This window comes from Schistocerca nitens, chromosome 3 (assembly GCF_023898315.1).
Source record: "Schistocerca nitens isolate TAMUIC-IGC-003100 chromosome 3, iqSchNite1.1, whole genome shotgun sequence".
Taxonomy (NCBI): domain Eukaryota; kingdom Metazoa; phylum Arthropoda; class Insecta; order Orthoptera; family Acrididae; genus Schistocerca; species Schistocerca nitens.
In genome coordinates this window covers 133491381-133498235 of record NC_064616.1, presented here as the reverse complement: position 1 = coordinate 133498235, position 6855 = coordinate 133491381, and the positions used below count along the sequence as shown (strand labels likewise).

Genomic DNA, 6855 nt, shown 5'->3' with positions numbered 1-6855 from the left:
TTAATCCTCTGATGGTTTCTAGTTTGGGTCGCTAGACCAGCATCGTGTGACTAGGAGAACATGAAAGTTACTCTTGACGACTTGTCGTTTGTCCGAAAGTTAAAGAAAAGGGGAACCTACACTGATCCTTGAGGCGGTATACTTTTTACGTTACATGATTTAATTGAATAAATACTGAATGCTTATGGGTAAGGAAGGACTCCAAAATTTTGTAGTTTTCTCTAGGAAGTACGTTATTGCGATATGTATCTTGGAAAGAAGAAGGTAGTAGGATATTTTGCTGGAAGAGTCTGATGTCCGCCTCTGGTCACATTGTCAGCATTAATAACTGAAACTGCATCACTGCGCTAATAGTAGGATATATCAATTCGAAAGAGGTGATCTGACACACCTTGCGTACAGGTGTAAGACTGCAAAGAGCTGGCAGTGAAGTGAGGAGAGCATACTTAAGAGGGTGATATCCAGCTATGGCATTTGCTTTACCAACTAAAATAAACCCACGAATGCTTTGGGTCTTTCGAATGCTGTTAAATGTCTTCCGTTCTTTTTTTTAAAAAATGCCTGTTTTAATACTTGGGTGACGCATGACTTAATAACATTAACCTTGTAAGAGAACTGCGTAGTGCTCTGCGTTGTATCATCTGCCAAAGAATCTAGTATCAATAACTTGTTCCTGAAGTGAAAGGGAAAGGGCATTACGTCTTATGCTACTCACCAAATCTATTGTTTTCAAAATGATAAACAGGAATTTTATAAGTGATTTCATTGTCTGCCACTAAGACGTAACGTGTAACCAAGTTGCTAGCAACGTATCTCTATCGAAATCTTGCTGTTCGCACTAGTTTTCGCTATACCTTTTTACAGTTTTTCTTTCACTTCTCCTCCTCTTATTTATTCCGTATTTCTCACCACCTATTTTTTAATGGTTAATTATTTGTCTCTGTTTTGCTGTTGCCGCATTTCCAGCGAATAATACAGTACGTCCGTACAATTTCACAGTCAAAAGCTGGATAAAACGCGAATTTAGTACGCACGCAAATACACCAGGAACACGCCTGTGAGGCTGGAGTTTTACGAGCAAACTCCACGTGAACAAGCTTACCCCATCCGGGACGCGGGCTTACATGCTTTTGTGCGCCAATAACCGCTGCGACGAGCGTCTCCAATAAATAGGGCGCCGTTCCGCGGGCGGACATAAGTGGCCGCGTGATTTACGAGCTTATTTCCCTGAGGCACCAAGTACGCCGCCCTTTGTAGAGACTTTAATACCGCCGCCGGAAAGAATGGAAGTCCCGGCATGCCGCGCGCCGGTCGCGCCGTAAATAACTTTCCTCTGCTTTCCTTTGCATCCCGGTCGGCCGCCTCTCGTTCAGTTCCAGCAACAACGAGCCGAGTCATAAAACCTGGCCTCGGCAGCGACCGCTCACAAAGCGGTCTTCGAGATTCAATTCTGCCTGACAAGTTCATACCTTTATGTCTCAAGAACGTGTTACAATGAGCAGGCTTGTAAGTTTATAGCTTATGCGTTTATTGCTGGCTGGAAATCTGGCAACTAGTGTACCGTGAATGTAACTGCCCGGCGAATGTGAGAAAAACTTAGGATTACGTCGGAAGGGTTATCTAACAGAATATGTTTTCAATGTAAAAAAGGATAGGAAGAAAACGATGAAGCCGGCCTGAGTGCCCGAGCGGTTCTAGGCGCTACAGTCCGGAACCGCGCGACCGCTACGATCGCAGGTTCGAATCCTGCCTCGGGCATGAATGTGAGTGATGTCCTTCGGTTAGTTAGGTTTAAGTAGTTTTGAGTTCTAGGGGACTGATGACCACAGCAGTTAAGTCCCATAGTGCTCAAGAGCCATTTGAACCAAAACGATGAAGAACAGTAGAAAGAAACTTAAGAACGGTACAGTGGTGAAAGAAGGGAAAAAAATGATTACGTATAGGATGTAAGATTAAAGGAAGGCTACACAGTATTGCCAAACTAAGGACAGCATCAGAAGTAACTTGGCACTCGGACTGCAAACGGTTTACGTTTCACTTTTATAAAATTCTGTGCTCCAGCAAAAGCATCATGATGGTGAGTGAGAACCTCCGTGGCTGTAAGGATTCAGCGGTTGCCTACGCGATTTAACTCTGCAGATAAGAAGATTGCACGCCTCCTACTGAACAGCTGAATAGGACGAGGTTGATTGTGGAATGTAGTTGACCTTCATACTCCCGAAGTCACCATCCGTTGTTTCGTCTTTAATTCATTTTTGAACCTTACATGTAGAGGACACGATTGCGCAGTCGTTTACCCAAAATTCTAGCAACACATTAACCTCAAATTCAACTTGAAATTTAAAAACTCGTCGAAAAAAAGTTTTTCAAATGCAAAATACGATGATCAGTGTTAACTCTATAGGGCGTGTGCCAATTTTTCAGTGGCGGAATTGGGTTTGCTGAAGGTCGGAAGGTGGTCGAAGATCATGAACCTCCTGGTCGACCTGTGACTGCATAAACTGATTGAACCCTTCAGAAAATTAATGAAATACAAAGAGAGGCACAATAGTTCAAATATAGTATAATCAATTAAACGTAACAAAAGTTTTTGGAAAACCTGTTCCGAATATCCTCGGTAACGAACAAAACGGCGATCGATACATTATGTGTTCTGACAGCGTGAATTACTTCAAAAAACAAGCACACTTTCTCATAAATAACATCACAGTTGACGAAACATGTATTTTCCACTGTGATCAGTGAACAATGAATCAAGTGATGCACAGAAAGACCATTCGATCGCCGAAACGAAATGAAAGCTATTGAGTAAGTCCAAACAGAAGGTAATGCTAGCAGCGTTTCTATCAGGGGGCTTAGTTATGATTGAAAGTGTGTCCCAGAGGGTAAAATCATTGATCATAATTGTTACAAATAAATCCTATTCAGGCTAAGGGAAAGAATGAGGAAGAAAATCCAGTGTTTTTGGAAGAAAAATACATGGAATTTGCACTAGGCCAACGTATTAAATCACACTAGCCTATCTATGAAGCTGTTTTTATTGGACAAACGCATTCGTGCTCTACAGCATCCCCCATATCCGTCATATCTCGCTCCAGGCGGCCTCCGCCTCTTCCCAAAAGTGAAAAGTGTGTTTAATGGAACGTATTATGAGACTGCCGAACAGGTTTAAGTAATGGCGGCAAAGGTGTTGCCGCATTTGGCTGAGGATGCAAAATTCGTACTGTCCCCTTTCGCTCTGGACCTAGTGTTGCAGGGAGCCCTCATGAACCACTGGTTACCAAATTACCGCGCCCGAGGTAAGGCTACTAAATCCCTACTTGATATACAACGCGTAATTAAGGAGATGGCCACAACAACAAAATTATGGTGGGGAGTTCGCTGGTACACTGTCTACCAAATATAAATCAGTGATCCAGCAATATTAATTTATTTACAAAAACACGATAAAAACAGTAATCGCCACAAGCAACAAACGCTTGAAAATGATGAACTGTACTGAACTCTATAGCAAGAAATGCCACAGCATTAATAGGAGGGCTGGAACTTAAATAGTTCAAAAAATGGTTCAAATGGCTCTGAGAACTATGGGACTTAACTGCTGAGGTCATCAGTCCCCTAGAACTTAGAATTACTTTAACCTAACTAACCTAAGGACAACACACACATCCATACCCGTGGCAGGATTCGAACCTGCGACCGTAGCGGTCGCGCGGTTCCAGACTGTAGCGTCTAGAACCACTCGGCCACACTTAAACAGTGGCATGTATTTATTCACAACCGACACAAAAGATTTACCTGTTGCACCTGTTACTGTCCTTCACAGTAGTCACAAGCGTTGGGTAGAACTCGTTTCCAGCGATATGGAAGGCGTAGTATGCCGTTATCAGAGCCTGTTCTGTTGATGGTGCAAATGGAGCGGTCTAAAGTTGTGGGGATTCTCGTGTACGACTGTGATGGAGTTACCCTAACGCATTACGTTGCTCCACGGCAGTATTAATGTTAGTTTTTGGAGCATAACCTGCGACCAGCTTTGTGATAGAATCGGTGACACTCTCTGCTCAACCCACCCATTATTTTGCGCGACAGTGCGCGGGCACATACAGCGAAAGCTGTGGCTGCTCTGTTCGGTCAATGGGACTGGGAGGTACTGTACCATCCACCATACTACCTGGACTTAAGTCCTTGTGACTTTGACTTCATAACGAAGATGAAGGAACCACTTCGTGGCGTTCACTTCAGAACTATTCCAGAGGTTGACAGGCAGTAGACCGCTCCACTCGCACCATCAACAGAACAGACTCAGCTAACGGTATACTACGCCTTTCACATCGCTGGCAACGGGTTCTACACAACTCTGGTGACTACTTTGAAGGATAGTAACAGGTGCAAACATGAAAATCTTTTGTACCGGTTATGAATAAATAGTTGCCACTATTTAAGTTCCAACCCGCGTACGAAATAACACGTAACTTACATTAATCTGAAATCTGTGGAGGAGAGACCATAGTAGTTATGGTCAAGGAAACAAATACAATTATTATTTCATGACTCAACGACACGTATTCCCTCTGTTTTTTTTTTTTTTTTTTTTTTTTGGTAAAACGAATTATTACTCGACTCAAACAATACAAGGTGAAAAGCTCCTCCGCGCGAAGTGACCACGCGGTTTGAGGCACCATGTCACGGACTGCGCGGCCCCTCCAGCCAGAGGTTCGAGTCCTACTTCGGCGATGGGTGCGTGTGTTGTTATTAGCATAAGTTTAAGGGAACGTATTATGAGACTGCCGAACAGGTTTAAGTAATGGCGGCAAAGGTGTTGCCGCCTTGGCTGAGTAAGTGTAAGTCTAGGGACCGATGACCTCAGCAGTTTGGTCCCTTAGGAATTCACACACATTTGAACCTTTCAGAATGAGATTTTCACTCTGCAGCGGAGTGTGCGCTGATATGAAACTTGATGGCAGATTAAAACTGTGTGCCGGACCGAGACTCGAACTCGGGACCTTTGCCTTTCGCGGGCAAGTGCTCTACCAACTGAGCTACCCAAGCACGACTCACGCCCCGTCCTCACAACTTTACTTCTGCCAGTACCTCGTATCCTACCTTCCAAACTTACCAGAATCTCTCCTGCGAACCTTGCAGAACTAGCACTTCTGAAAGAAAGGCTATTGCGGAGACTTGACTTAGCCACAGCCTGGGGGATGTTTCCAGAATGAGATTTTCACTCTGCAGCGGAGTGTGCGCTGATATGAAACTTCCTGGCAGATTAAAACTGTGTGCTGGACCGAGACTCGAACTCGGGACCTTTGCCTTTCGCGGGCAAGTGCTCTACCAACTGAGCTACCCCAGCACGACTCACGCCCCGTCCTCACAACATTCAGGTTCGCAGGAGAGCTTCTGGTAAGTTTGGAAGGTAGGAGACGAGGTACTGGCAGAAGTAAAGTTGTGAGAACGGGGCGTGAGTCGTGCTTGGGTAGCTCAGATGGTAGAGCACTTGCCCGCGATAGGCAAAGGTCCCGAGTTCGAGACTCGGCCCGGCACACAGTTTTAATCTGCCAGGAAGTTTCATTTGAACCTTTGTTTGGGAAAAGCCCCGTGGTTCGCACAAACACGTATTGCTCTTAATCTAACCCCCACGTTACCCAACCTGAAATATTTCCGTCCTATCCAGCGTTGCTTACTCAAAACTTTGCATTGCACACAGTTCTCACTACAGCTGTTCCGATGATTGTGGCTGCAGACGAAAGTATGCGGATGCAAATCGCGCCTTCCCTTCATTTGCGATCAGGTTACGCACAAAGGCTGCTACCCTACTATGCCTCCAACATTCAGCGACACTGAGGGTCGAAGCCCACTCCACCGCCTAGTGCACGGTGGAAGACTTCTGTGTCGAACCAAGGCCAGTTACTGCTCACCAAAAACATCCTAATTTCGAAGGCAACTAACTCCTCTCTACAAACTGTACTTTACTCTAAGACCTGCCACCACAGAATTCCCTAGAGTCGCTTAGCGTGGCTTGCTACTTGAGCTCAGAGCAGTGTGTCCTTTCTACCCCCACAATCAGTCATGAGGCAGACGCGAGACGCCGCTCCCAATCAAAAGTACTGGCAATAATATTTAACTCCCACCAGCGTAGTAAGAACAGAAGAGCCACTGGAACATACTACCACGTGAAGCAGCTGCGCGCCCATGCTCACCCCTCTAGCTTCTCACGCAGGTGTCGAATTACTCGGCCACAAGAATGTAGGTCAAAAGCCAAACATGTAACTTTAAAATGCCCTATGATTTCACGAGACTCTGGAAAGAAAGTTATCTGTTCTGAAATACTCGGCACCCCATTCCTAAGGATTATGGTTTTTAGCGAACAAAGTTTTGTAGCGTCCCCCTGTCTTGCTGAACGCTGCTGAAGGCTTTATTACCTGGAGGCTCTCTCTGCATTCTTCACTTCATTTCTAAAAAAGAAGTATCCTCTTGGCAGAGTGACAACTCCTGCCGCCTAAAGACACAAGTGTGGCCCAGCTCGCTAACCAGTCCCATACTCTCAGCCCAGCAGAATCACAAACAGAAAGCTTGTCATACATTCTTCTCTTTCCTCTCTCGCGGTACAACAGAAAGTTTGACGGCAGCTAGCCTGCTACATCCTGTGTCACATGTACCGTATACTAAATGTAAGACGAAAGTAAAAAGTCGAAACCATCTGAAGAACCCACTGCATGTGAACACAGTGATCATCTGTTGGTAAATTAACTTGATATCAAATAAGAAGCAACTCACATAAGCTCGTTTATAATTTAGTGAAATGATGAGAAGAGAAGGCTTCCACAAGGCTGATGCCTCTTATTGTTAAACATCGCG

At 44.9% G+C, this 6855-nt stretch overlaps 1 non-coding gene across 1 annotated transcript; it reads right to left on the bottom strand.

The window, feature by feature from the left end:
• Nucleotides 1-5277: 5277 nt before the first annotated feature.
• Nucleotides 5278-5350, bottom strand: Trnas-cga (transfer RNA serine (anticodon CGA)). Its single transcript has one exon. It is a non-coding gene; the product is annotated as a tRNA-Ser (tRNA).
• Nucleotides 5351-6855: the final 1505 nt, after the last annotated feature.